At 41.6% G+C, this 14,091-nt stretch overlaps 1 protein-coding gene across 3 annotated transcripts in view; it reads right to left on the bottom strand.

Annotated features, from left to right (window-relative positions):
• The window catches only part of DNAH5 (dynein axonemal heavy chain 5), a 316,103-nt gene extending 306,631 nt beyond the window's left edge, over positions 1-9,472 (bottom strand). For all 3 annotated transcript variants that reach the window (XM_082458341.1, XM_082458344.1, XM_082458345.1), the window contains exon 1: positions 348-9,472. The gene's annotated coding sequence lies outside the window, so the exon portion shown is untranslated. The remainder of the gene's footprint in view (positions 1-347) is intronic.
• Between the last annotated feature and the right edge of the window lie 4,619 nt (positions 9,473-14,091).

Genomic DNA, 14,091 nt, shown 5'->3' with positions numbered 1-14,091 from the left:
AATCAGGTGACAGATGATGCTGAAAAGGCCAGTCGGGGTCTACTCATGTGCTTAAGTATCGGGATAAGCCAGACAGCGCTGCAGTAACAACTAAAGTCTTAAATCTCCATGGCTTGTCACAGTGAGGTTTTGTTTCTCATTCACAAAAAGCCTGAAGCAGGCCAAGCAGCCTCCTCCATCCAGAAACTACTCTGTGTAGCACACTATATTAGTTTGCTAGGGCTGCTGTAAAAAAATGTATCATGAAAATCCACAGAGATGTATTGATGTATGCGTACAGAGATGTATTGTCTCACAGTTCTGGAGGCTAGAAGTCTGAAATCGAGGTCTGGCAGGGCCATACTCACTCCTCAGCCTGTAGAGAAGGATCCTTCCCTGCCTCTTCCAGCTTCTGGCAGCCTCAGGTGTTCCTTGGTTTGTGACAACATAATCCCATTCTTTGCCTCCACTTTCACATGCCCTTCTCCCCTCTGTGTCTGTCTGTGTCCAAATTCCCCTCTTCTTATAAGGACACAGTCATACTGGATTAGGGCTTGCTCCAGTGACCTCATGTTAACTTGATTCTGTCTGCAAAGACTCTAGTTCCAAATAAGGCCATTTTCAAAGCTACTGAGGGTTAGGACTTCAACACAGCTTTTAAGAGACACAATACATCCCATAACACACACATAGCTATGAAGCCATCCCAGAAGGACAGAAGAAAACTGGAGGATACCATGGGATGTGTTTAAGGGCCAGGTCTGGAAGTGGCTTCTATCCCTTTTCATCCGCCTCCCAAATGACCAAAACCTTGTCACATGATCCCAGCCTAACAGCAAGGGAGGCTGGGGAATGTGGAGGAGCGCGTGGATATTTGATGGGCACCCACAGTGTCTTCTGTGATCCCCGGTTCAGGAGTCCAGGCTTCGTTCTTCAGGCAACAGGAAGCCACAAAGCGTGGGGAGGGAGAGGGAGGGAGGGGGTAAAATGAGTGGACAGAGTAGAGAAAAACAATTCAGGAGACTAGGAGATCTGTTGAGATGCCGTACAAATCACCCAGAAGGTAGACGGTGAAGATCTGCAACAGGGCTGAACTGCTAGGAAGGGAAAGGAGGAAACAGGTTTGAGGAAATTGTTGGAGATAGAGTTGTGCAGCCAAACAGAAGGGAAGGAAAAGGAATCATTTTCCCGACTTAGAATCGCTTCACATCAGGACTTTAAAGGGTCTGAGCCAAAGGAACACGTTCCGTTTCGGAGAAACTCTTCTGAATACTTTGCAACGTCTCAAAAAGCAAAGTCTCCAAAACCAGACCGTTTTGCTAAAATTGTCTATATTGTGGATACCACCAGAGCTAATGAGCCCTTCTCCTGTCATGAAGCCTGGAAAGGAGATGAAGGGGCAAACTCAAACCAGAAACATCTCTTTGGGGACTTTCCCCAAAGGGGAACAGGATCAGAGAGAAAGGAATGAATTTCAAAAAAATATCCTGGAGGCTTCATGCTTCCACTGCGATACCAGTGCTGCAAGATGGTGCCAGGAGTTCAGCACCACTCCTGGAAGAGAGAAAGAAAACAGCTCCCGGCTGCAAGGTCCAGACCAGAGCCTCGCTGGAGGTGCCAGCTTTTCACGGACACGCATGTAAGTTGCGTGCTCGTGGTGAAAACCTCCGCCAGGACGCCCATGCCCTACGATAAACAGCTCTCCCGGAGGAAGGAGGCCCAGCTCTCATGCACCATTTGTGCATTCCTTCCTGGGGACCATGAACACTTATTTGCTTCCCATTTACTACCCACAGTAGTAAAGGAAAGAAGCAGCCTGTTACTTATCACTGAAAGGATTTTTGAAACAATGCGAAAGGGATTGATCCTTCCCAGAGGGACCATCTGGCCCCCTGAAGGGAGGCAGGGCGGAGGAGGAGCCCCTCCAGGTACGAAGCTTGGTGGGCAGAGGCGGTGAGGCTCCGCGTGTGCCGTCAGGAGGCTTGCTGCGTGTGGCCTGGTCCCTTGTCCCCCTCTTTCGCTGTCATCCCGAACCTTAGCCTTCACTTCTACGTGACCTTGGTCGTATTACAACAATTCCCTCTATTCTCCCGCTGCTGCCTGGAGGAATTGCAGAGGCCTGACCTCTGCTCAGCGAGACAAATGCTCTCTTCCCCACTCACCACATTAAACACTGTTTTCTAAACTCACCAGGAACCCCCCAGAGTTAGAGAAGCCAGGCAAGCTTGGGAGAGTGAACAAGGGGCTCTTAACACATTAAGAATGTTGGACTCAGCTAGAATGCCTTTCTCTTCTTTTCCTTTTCTTTTTCCTCCCCGGTCTCCCGCTCCCCAATTTAAATCTTCCTTCTTGCCCTCCTTGGGCTCAACTGGACCCCACCCTCCAGAGCAAAGAGAAAGGTTAGGAGAAATATAGGAGGACACAGTATCATGAGGTCAAAGCGAGTCAGACCAGGGAAGGACAGGAGAGAGCAGATTCAGCCGACCCTTCTCAGACCCCAGACTTTGCAAGGATCGAAGGACTTCGGTCTTTTTCAGTGCCCTTCATCAGCCTACACCACAACGTGCCTTGCGGGTATCTGTTAAGTGGCCTAACAGAATACTTTCTGAATCGAATGCTTTCTGCATGCCTTGGTGACTTGCGTGCAGTCCGTTGAAGACAAGAAAGGAAGCCTCCCTTACCAGGGCGCTGGGCCCCTGTGTGCACCTGCTGGAGTAGGTGTCTCTCGCTAGAGGGATTGATGGAACAGACTGCAAACGCCCCATTAGCACCCGCTGCCTCCCAGAGCTGCAGAAGTTGTTAACATTTTCATCACACACACAAACACACATTCAAGGTTAATGATTTTTAAGATCTGCTTCAACTTGGAACTTACCTCCTTAAAACTCTTCAGGGGCTCCCCGCCGAATTGGTGAGAATATCTAAATTCCTGCAACGGGCAAAGCTCCACATCAGCAGTTCTCAAACTTTTTAATCGTGGAATCCCTTTACACTTGTAAAAGGTATCAAGGACCTCAAAGGATTTTTATGTCTGTGGGTTACATCTACCAACACTCACCATATTAGAAATGTAAACTGAGAAGATGTTATTTTAATTATGAATGTATTTTTAAATAACAATAATAAAGCCATTACATGTTAATATAATTAATACAAATAACACGTACGATTAACACAAATCAGGTTATGAAGACTAACTCTATTTTCCAAAACAAATCATTTTTAGTGAAAAGAGTGGCACTGTTTTACATTTTTGCAAATCTCTTCAGTGTCTGACTTAATAGAAGACAACTAGATTCCCACATCTGCATTCAATCTGTTGTGATAGATTATGTTGATAAATCTGAAGACAAGCCGTCCTCACACAGACATGCAGTTGGAAACCAGAGGAATGTTTAATAGGCATTTCAGATCATTGTAGATATTCTTTTTTGATATTGCACCAAACCTCGGCATGTGGTCATTTCTTAGCGGTTAGTTGCCATGTGGAACACAAAATCACATCGGTGACTTTTTCATATACTATTATATTAAAATCCACTGGACTATCTTGCTCTTTGAATGGATCTTTCACCCATACAAGATGCTGAACCAGCACACATTGGTCATTTGGAAAACATTGGCTGAGTTAGGCAGATCTTGCAAATGTTGTCACAGCATATTTATACAATATCACAAAACACTTCTCACTATCACCACCCATCTCATCAGAAAAATCTTGAAGTATTAAGGAAACTCTCAACCTAACTATGACAGAAGTTTTCCAAAAGTCTAGTTTTCACTTGGACGCTCAAATTTTATTACTGGCAACAAAAAATATTACTTTGTTCATTTTTGAGAAAACATTTGGCAAGTATTTAAGTCTGAATAATCATAGTTAGATCATCTGCCAGTCATTCTTTCAAGTAAAAACAGCGCTTTGTGAAGCATGAGGCTAGTTCAGCTCACAGCTCAAGTCAACCATTGGAGCTGGAGAACACAGAGCACTTTATGTGTATTTCCCATTCCATTACACAGAATTTTTAAAAAACTATACCCAATAGAAGAGGCTTAGTAAGAAGTAATCATTTTTACAGCTTCATCAAGGACATTTTAAAGTGAAACTCATATATATGTATGACTCCTAGTTCAGCCTTGATTTGTGCTAAAGCCCCACTGGTTTTACCCACCCTTGAGTAATTTGATAGGGATTGCATTAAATCTGTAGACTGCATTGGGTAGTATGGCCATTTTAACAATATGAATTCTTCCAATCCAAGAGCATGGGATATTTTTCCTATCCATCCTTGATTTCCATTTTGACAGTGACATATCACAATGGTGAAAAAGACAAATACCATCTTAGCACTGTTATGCAAACTTGATTTGACTTATACTTCCTGAAAGGGTCTCAGGCAACACCGGGGTTCCATGGACCATGCTTTGAGAATCCCAGCCCTCCACGCTCTGACATCTGCCTTCCTTTCAGTCTCCTCCTCCTTCCCTGGCTTCTACTGGGCTCCCGTAGGAGCAGACCAGGAAACAAGGATTCAAGGGCAAGTAGTTTATTTGTGAGGTGACCCCAAAAAGTACTGGGTGGGGACTGGAAGTGTGATATGAAGAAGAGAAGGAAGGCAGTGCATGATGTGTTCGTGAGCAGGTTACCCCTGCAGACGACTGAGGCTCAGTGCTGCTGGGAACTGTTAGGAGATGGAGTCGGGCGAGCCTCAGAGTTATCCCACCTGAGAGGTGAGGGAACCAGGGCATTTATCCTCCAACTCTTGTCACTATTGGCTTATGGCTACTTTCAGCGACCTCCCTTATCCGGTGCTTCCCATCTGCCACCATGTGCAAGAATTCTGTACCTAACATGGAAAGCAGCAATGAAACCCAAATGAAGAATGAATGAGTGATGTATAAGAAAGAGCACAGTGATGGTAAAAGAGAGCTTTCCTTTCTAGGTTTCATACAGATTGGATTTTATTTTTCCAAAGCCAGCAGATAAGACATTTCTTGGGCACTGCTTACTTGCAGTGCCAAATAGCACAAACCAGAAGAACAACTTAGAAAACTTACAAATCATCTCGTAACACATGATTCATTTTTGTCTATTAGAATCTTCAAATACCTTGTCAGTGGAATAGAAATCCCCTTAATCAAATCTATTTCCCTTGTCTGGCACTTTAAAACAACTGAGTTCTGTGACTGACAGTAGGGTTCACAAACCCTTTTTCAGGGTTATCAAATCCACTGCTGGGAAAACTCTAATTCCCTGAAGCCTTTTTTTTTTCAAGCTCAGGTCTGCAGGAGATTCAATCCCAAATTTAAATGCCCAGGTGCATGATTTCATATGTGCTTTGAATAATGGTATCTGCTCTCAGAAAATCAAACAGAATTAGGAAAAGCAATTGCCCACCGGGATTTTCATTTTGTATTAGTGACATGAGATCATACACAGGCCACGCCATTTTAACAATTCAGCGTTGTGGAATTAGAAACCTTTCCACAAATCCACCATAGAATTCAAAGTGTTCATTTTCTTCCTATTATGGGAGGTGAAGGAAATAGGTGTTCTAAAATGCAGGCAGCATCAAGGTAAATGTGGTAGCCATTTGCTTGGTGAGAAATGCATGTGTCATTTTTCTTACAGAAGAGAGACAATATTTGATTTTAATTATCCCTACAGCATTGGTGGTGTTGGGTCCAGATCAAGGAAGCTAAGGAACTAAAACAGAATACATCAAAGCATAACAGGTCAAAGAGAAGCAAACAAACAGAAACATGGAAATGAAACTACCAGTGGATGAGCAAACATAACCTGTGGTACTCACTCATTGCGCAAGTGTCTAAACACCAAAATCCAGATATTCTTCAAGTATCTGGGGCCCCAGTATCCCAGGAGTGGTCTCCTTAGGCAGACTATAGACTGCAAAGCATCCCAAGAAAATACACGGGAGAAACCAGAAGGGATTGGCCGGTGGCTGAAGGCAGCCCCTGACCAGACTGTGTACCGTATCCCATATTCTTGGTCCTTGGGTTTAAGTTTGCACCTGGTTGCCCAGGACCTGCTGAGAGATGGTCAGGCAAGCCCACATTTGGAAAGCAAGGGCAAGATGTCAAGAGGCTCTCTAAAGAGAGACTACAGAATATTAGTGGATGGGGAGTCCCTTAAAAGAGTTTTTACAGCATCCCTGAGACTCACTGCCCTTGCAGAGCAACCCTACAGAGTAACCCTGGCATCTGCCTGATTGTACACTTAAGCCTGGTGAGTAAGACTTTACAAGCTCTGAGTCAGAGCGCACATTATAGACAGCATCTAAAAGCCTGACATTTGGTACCTTGGTCCCCCTTCCTGTTCACTGTCCTCCCAGTGGCTTTCGTCTTCATGAGTCCCTTGATCCTAATATCCCTGGGCCTAGCTCCCCTCACTTCTGTGTCCTCTCGGAAACCAGCTTGCCCACCAGTGGGGCAGCAGCTGGACCCTCCAAGAATCCCAGAGTTCCCAAGAGAAGGGAAGTCCATTCCATAAACGTTTACCCTCAGCCCTGAAATATTTCCAAGCCCCAAAAGGCCAATTTAGTCCCCACTCTCGACCTCAACAAACAGCAGAGCTTTCAGCTATTTTTAGTGTTAGGACAAGAGCCAAAATGGGCTCCAAAGAGCAGAGTGCCCCGGGAGAGCTCTGGCATGTGCGCTGGTGCGTGTATGGCAGGTATGCTCCTATACTTGTGCTCGCCACATGCCAAGCTCGGTAGTGAGCTATCAACACGTGTCTACTTACTTAAGCCTCACAACGTTATGGGGGTGGTTGAACTGCTATAATGCCCATTTTAAAGATGAGAACATGGAGGCAGAGGGAGGTCAAGAAACTTGTCTAAATGGCACAATCAGAAAGGGGCAGAGCTGGAAATCCAAGCAGGAGAGTCAGTCTCCATGGCCTGGACACCAGAGCTGGCCCAGGTTCGAGGATGGTGAGGCGAGAGCACAGAGAGTTCATATTTCTGGTTTATATCCAAGTCTTATTTCTTTTTGGGAAATACTCCATATTTTAATCATTCATTTAAATTGTTAAGCAATTATCAAGCTCTTATGCTTTCTTTGGGGATTAAAAACTTCATGAAGTAAATCAAACAGGTATAAGCAAATATGCTGTAATTCTAGAACCATAAATGAGACGTTTAATTCTGAAAGGTGGTATTTGTGCATCCTTGTGGAACGTTCCCCCTCCCAAAGAACAGATGATGAACAGTGGCTGGGGGATTGGATCTGCACAGCAGGACACCCTGCTTCCCCCACTCATTCTTGAGTGTGTAATGCGCTTTCTTGTTCAAACAAACACCCATCGCCATTTTGAAGCAATATAATTCGTGATGAGTGATGAGGGTCTAAATTGGACCTAAGTGTTGCCAAAGTGTTGGTCTAAGTGTTGCCTGTTTAAAAAGAAATGTTTTGGGGGGGAAAGAACACCATGAATATGTCGCATAATTGGATATTGGGGATAAAGGAGATCACCAAATTTCAGGTCAGTAGATATTTATTGAGCACTTTCATCCTGCAACAGCTGTAAGAGGTGGGCAAGGATCAGCTAGAGACATCCCTGATCTCAAGGTGTTACATAAAAATTGGGGAAGCAGAGAGATAAGACAAATATACAAATAGCAGTAATGTAAATTAGATTAATCATATTATGACAATGGCAGACAAAGTACTGCGAAAAAAAATGTGCCCAGGATTCACCAGGAGGGAGAGGTCTCATACAGTTTGGGACTAAGAGATAGTATTTTAGGGACTTCTATGGGCACAGGAAAGGGTTGTGGGCATGTGTACATCTTCTCTCACCCTCCTCCCCTTGCCCCAGCCTGAGGTTGCAGGTTCAAGCCCCACCCCACTGTCACTGGAGGCTGTGGAATGATGTTGGTGGGTCACCCCTCCGTTGGGCCAGGGCTGGAATTCTCTGCTGATGCTTCTGGCCCCATCCGAGCACTTCCACTGTCCGGGTAGCTCTGGAGTCACAAGGAGAGGGTATGAATTGTTTTCATACGGATTGTTTTCAGAGGGTTTTTTTCCTTGCAGAAGCCCAAGGAAACAGCCTCTGATTGTGGCCAAATTGTTGGTCTAAGTTTTGCCTGTTTAAAAAACATGTTTTGGGGGTGGAGGGGGGGAATCCACAAATGAATATGTTGCATAATTGGATATTGGGGATAAGATAAAACTCTTCAGAGAAGCCAGCATCCTCAGGAATGTGGGTTGAAGAGGAGTGCCGTGTTTGACATTCATGGGAATGTAAACAGAATCTTGGTCTAGAAGGAAGGGCAAGTAGAAGGAGGAAGAAAAGAATCCGTTCATAAGCGACTAACCCACTGCCTACATGGGTTGTGTGATGAAAAAAGGCTGTTTGGTTAGTAGGAATGCATACTTGCTCAGTTCTTAACTAATGCTATCATATGAGTTATTTCTTCTAATATGTTCACTCAAGTTTCCATGTTACATTCAGACAGAGGACATCCTTCTCCTGCAACGGTCAAGACAATGTCTCAGATTCTTCACTGTATTTGATTGTTTGAGATTTAAAAAAAAAAGACTATTAGGGAGGGTGGGAGGGAGGTGCAAGAGGGAGGGGATATGGGGATATTTGTATACGTATAGCTGATTCAGTGTGTTATACAGCAGAAACCAACACAACATGGTAAAGCAATTATACTCCAATAAAGATGTAAAAAAAAAAAAATACTATTGACAGGAATTCCCTGGCAGTCCAGTGGTTAGGACTCAGCACTTTCACTGCCAGGGGCCTGGGTTCCATCCTTGGTCAGGGAACTAAGATCCTAGAAGCTGTATGGTGCGGCCAAAACACAAAAAAAGCAAGGAAAACTATAAAAAATTTTTTAAAAATACTATTGACAGGGACTTCGGAATCTCTTTAACGTACACAAGATAACGGCAAACACAAGAATTGATGACTTCTATGTCTCACCATTTATTTACATTTTTCTTCCCAGGTCAGGGTAGAAAAGTTTCCAGGAGTAAATGTCTATTATATGATAGTATGTATCTATCTTGTTTAGTGTGGAATCTGCAGGTTACATCTTTTTTGTTACAATGAATAATATTTATGTGTACTTGATGTGGTCAATTAATGAATAATGCAATTTAGGGGCATTAGTCAATTTAACAAATTATGATATTTGATAATATCATCAACTTGGAATTCTTATGTGAAAGTCAGTGAAACATCTTTGAGTGTAAAGTTCCTCAGAATGCTCATGATACTGTTATTAAGCCTGAGTTACTAGGCTTAAGGGCTACATTTTCATTTAATTAGTATGATTCAGCCTGAAGGCAAAGGAACGTATTAAAGTAGGGCTTCTTGGAGAAATGGCTAATTCTAGGACTGGCATAAGAAAGTACAACAGGAGCCTGGAACAACTTGTGAGGCCAAAAACTAAGGAAAGTAAGCACGGAATCAAAAGGACATGGGAGCCAGCTTGAAGGGCCTCCTAAATGGCCAAATATGAGACAAGATATAATTAAAAACATAAAAAAATAATAATAATAAATATAATAAAAATTATGTATTATATCCTGTAATTCATGGAACAAAATTAAAATGTGCAAGTCCATACAGCTTAAAAAAAGCGAATGAGAGAGAAGGGAAAGTCATTCCTCATAATAGAATGCTAACTAACAAATGTGGAGCAACCAAGAGTTAGAAAATCATCCTTTTATAACCATCATGGTCATAACTGACTCAAGGAAAAATTATCAATGCTGCAGGATGTGGGGTGAATGTATGAAGAACAATAGGATATTTACATAGTTCCAGTATTTCCTGACATAAAAACAACAAGGACCTACCATACAGCACAGGGAACATATTCAGTGTCTTATAATAACCTACAATGGAAAAGACTGAAAAAGAATCTGAATCACTTTGCTGTACACCTGAACCTAACACAACATTGTAAATTAACTATACTTCAATTTTTAAAAATGGTTATTGAAAAAATAAAGTATTTCCCGATAGCTTACTTATAAATTACAAAAGGGAAAACTGTGATTTCCAGTGAAGAAACCTGACAGATACCACATTAACCAAGGGGCTGAAGTTAATATCACCACTAATAGGATAAATGGACAGCAAGTGTCTCCTGAGGTGATGCACTAGGAAGAACACAGTACCAGTCATGCAGGATTTGCCCAGAATGCATAACCTAATATAACCACAAGGAAGCATCTGACAAAACCTGTATCAAAGAGCATTTCCAAATATGAATAGTGTTGCTAATCATAATAATTCATGACCCTGAAACTCCTAAGATATTTTCTGAATCATAAAATAAAAAATGATTATAGCAAAAATTGCAAATGTGTTTTATCCTCAAGTTTTAGTAATTGATAATTATGGCATATTTAATTAACCTTTCTGTTTACCAGCCTGATGAAATGGTAATATCATTTTTGAACTTCAATAACCATCAGAAATATTCAATATACATAGATTTTAAGTGGTATGAAGTAAAGGCATTGCTTGAATAATCACTAGTCTCTAATGCCAGACAGAAAAATCAATTCTGTAAAACCTGGAGTGAATTTTCTAGCAAAGGTTTTTACTCATCTGTGTGTAACACAAGAGAGGAGATTTCCTTGGATATTTTGACCCTCTGGTTTTAGTCTTACTCAGAACCCAAGATGAAAAATTACACCTGCTCTCAAATTTTAGATCCAAAGTGAATTTCCAATGTAAATCTAAAGAGAAGTTGTGTTTGTTTTTCCCAATTACTAAAAATATTCCTACACTTTTGCTAAAATATTGAAAACATTTTCTCTTACAATAACAAAGGAACTTTTTTCAGCCAAGGAAGATTTCTTTTTTTTTTTTAAGTTTCATTTACCTGAAGACGAAATGCTGTAACAAGAAAGTGCCTAGAATTACAGCACAAGTTGTGACTTGACTCTGTAACTGTCATTCAGTCATGAAACAGGGCCTGAATCTTTCCGCAGATCTACTTTGAGGAAGGCAAAGTCAAATTTTCTGGTAAAAGAAATAGCCCACCCCCTGCTAATTCTTTTGGGACAGTGCTGTCAACATTCATTCAAAAGAGATAAAGAGGAAGAGGGAGGGGTGGGAAGGGGAAGGAGAAGAAGAATTAAAAATGGAAAAATTGTAAAGTTAATGCTCAGTCTGTAATATGCTATCGCATATACGCATGGTGTGGGAAATCTGTTACTATGAGAATTAGGGGGCTTGTCTCCTTTAAAATCTCTAATAAATATACATAAAACGCAATCTTATTTTCTAGTAAGAAAGAAAGATTTATTTTTCCTCCTGTACAAAAGAGGCAGATTATTTGCAGAAACTGAAGTTAAAAATAGCTCTGGTGATATTGTCTGCAAAGCTGAGAAATGCTCTTTTGTGTTTCATATTCTTGTTAAAGAGAGAAGGCAAAGGGAGTGTGAAATAAAGGATGAGAAAACAAACACACTTTCTAGAAGAACAGTATGCAAAAAAACTCTCCCACTGACTTAGCAAAAGTAAAGTCGATAGTTGAGCTAATTTCATAAGTGTGAAGCTTCAGTAAGTGACTAAATAGATAATTTCTTTTTAGGGGGTAGAAGTAATAGTCTCCTCTCATGAGCTCATAAAATATACATGTTCTGCTGCCACCTTAGCTTGAAAAAAGGAACCCCTGCTTAAAAATTGAAAGAAAACAATTGATCAGGGCCTGAGGAAGTTCCAAAGAGGTAGAATGTTCCGTTGCTTCCCATTCTTAATGTGTCTTTGCAGCATGTGCAAGAAGCATCTTAGATAAGGAGCAAACAAACAAAAAGGAAAAAGGGCAGTAATTCTGACTTAATAAGAAGCTCTGATCCTAATTTATGGGCTCCAGTTTTTTTCCTAGTAAGACACAAGATCATTTTTATTTTTATAAGACAGGAAGTCAGTACTTGATTTCACAACCATTGCACTGGAATAATATTTAACAAATGTGGAAGCTTTAAATAAGATGTGAGCCATACCAGGAGTGGCAGGGCAGCAAATGTGCGTCTGTAGACTGCTTCATGAAGCAAGACGGGGGGGGGGGGGGTTCATTAAAAATTCAGAAAATACATGTTACCCCACAACGGTGTAAAATGTATTGGAAAAAACTCATCAACAAACCAGTGGAACTAATGTTATGCAGATTAATTTCAGAGTCCTTTGACATCAAAGAAGTCATACAGACAAGTCTACGAAGAAGAATCCATGATGCCATCTGGAATTCAGGTTTCTAGTTCCAAACCAATTGGTAGCATGAATTAATCTTTTCAGTGGAAAGAATCTGGCATGACTGATAAATAAAATGTGCTATAGGAGTCACATACGTAATACACAACACAGACAACCCCCCAATGTACAACGTTCTCGCTACGCTAAACCTTGGTTACCTCAACAAGAATATATATGTGTAACATGAATTGGTAGATATTTTAGCACTGCAATTAATGTTGCCTATTATGTTTATTATATACTATTGATAAGTGTGGCTTAAAGATCTATTCTTAATATTTTTAAGGTTTATTTTCCCTCTTTGAATTAGGATTTAAGAGTGGCGAGACACTGCACTCGCTTGTCTCAGGAGGCGATCCTCAGCTCTAAGAGCACGTGTTGTTTTCTGAGCACTTACTCTATGCCAGGCAGCAGGCAGAGGTGGTGGAGCCACGATTTGAACTGAGCCTCTTACTCCACGTCACCTCCCAAACACGCATTTAGAGAGTGTGATTTCACAGCTAAAATCCCCTCACCCTCATTGGCTGTAGCCAGCAGTGACTTTGAAGTCTTTTATCCCTTCCTTCACCGACAGACGCTGGGTTGGGGAAGGAGGTAGGTACAAAGTGAGAGAACAGCTGTGTAGACCTTCTACATCACGACTTCACTCCTCAGGGTTCTGGAGCGGGTGTGTCCTCGCTCCGGTGTGTGGGATCGGGGGACCAGCCACTGTCACTGCACCAGTAGGTTCAAACCAGCTTCACTTCATCTAGGCCAGTTGAAGGAAGGGCCATCACCTTCCACAGTCCCTGCTAGCAAACGTAGTAGCATCTATTTCTGGGAGGATTAGGTCTCCAGTAACCCAGAGAGGGAGTTCACACACCTCAACAGATCTGATGCAGCTGTTCTTTCTGGCTCTCACTTTCCCAATGTCTCAATTTCTTCAACTCTTAATTTAAGTGGTATGAAATCCTTCCTGAAAGAAAGTTGGACGTAAATACATAAAGCACCTCTCTGAGGCGACAGAGCTGGTTTGCCAACCTCATTCGTGCCTCTTTTTATTTAGTTCCCAGGCTGAATGTCACCCAAACTCAGAGCTCATGAAGTTGGTTTCAAAAACTAGCTGACATAAACAGATAGGAAACTGAACATCAGATTGAAGTGGCTGAGGTTCTCTCTGCAACTCTAAAAGAGCTTCTGTATTAACATTTTGCTAAAGATGACTTCGTATCAAATATCAGTTGATTTTCTTTAACCAGAGTAGGCGGCAGGGTAAGGAATCATTACTGATGCCTGAAGTTCCTTAACTGGAAAATGTCTTTATACGTCAATCAGAGAAAAGTTTGAAATGCAATGTCTCTCAGCCAATAATACCATGATTTAATTCTACACTGAGTATAAATTATTAGTAATTCATAATGAGAAAGAAGAGAAAGGACAGAGAAATTCTGGTGCCTGCAGAAGATGGGGAAAGTGAATACCATACTAGACAATTTCTTGAGTAATTTCTTAAAATTACTCTATCAATGAAGATAGGCCCAATAAATACTTTCTGACTAAACAAAAAATTGAACGAAAAATGGAAAAAAGGTGAGGGGAAACTTTTTGAAAATGGAAACTGATTCTACTTCTTTACTTTACACAGGGTAGTTAAACAGTATTTTGGCAACAAACCAGGACTAGAAGGGAATTTCCTCCAGCTGATAAAGGAAAGGTATGAAAAACTTCCAGCTAGCATCATATTTAATGTAGTCAAACTGAAAGCTTTCCCCCTAAAGCTAAGAATGAGACAAAGATGTCCACCCTCTCCACTCCTATTCAGCATCGTACTGGAGGTCCTAACCAGAGCACTTAGGCAAGAAAAAGAAATAAAAGATGCACAAATT

This window comes from Balaenoptera physalus (genome assembly GCF_965194825.1).
Source record: "Balaenoptera physalus genome assembly, chromosome: 3".
Lineage (NCBI taxonomy): Eukaryota > Metazoa > Chordata > Mammalia > Artiodactyla > Balaenopteridae > Balaenoptera > Balaenoptera physalus.
This window is presented reverse-complemented; position numbering and strand designations above follow the sequence as displayed.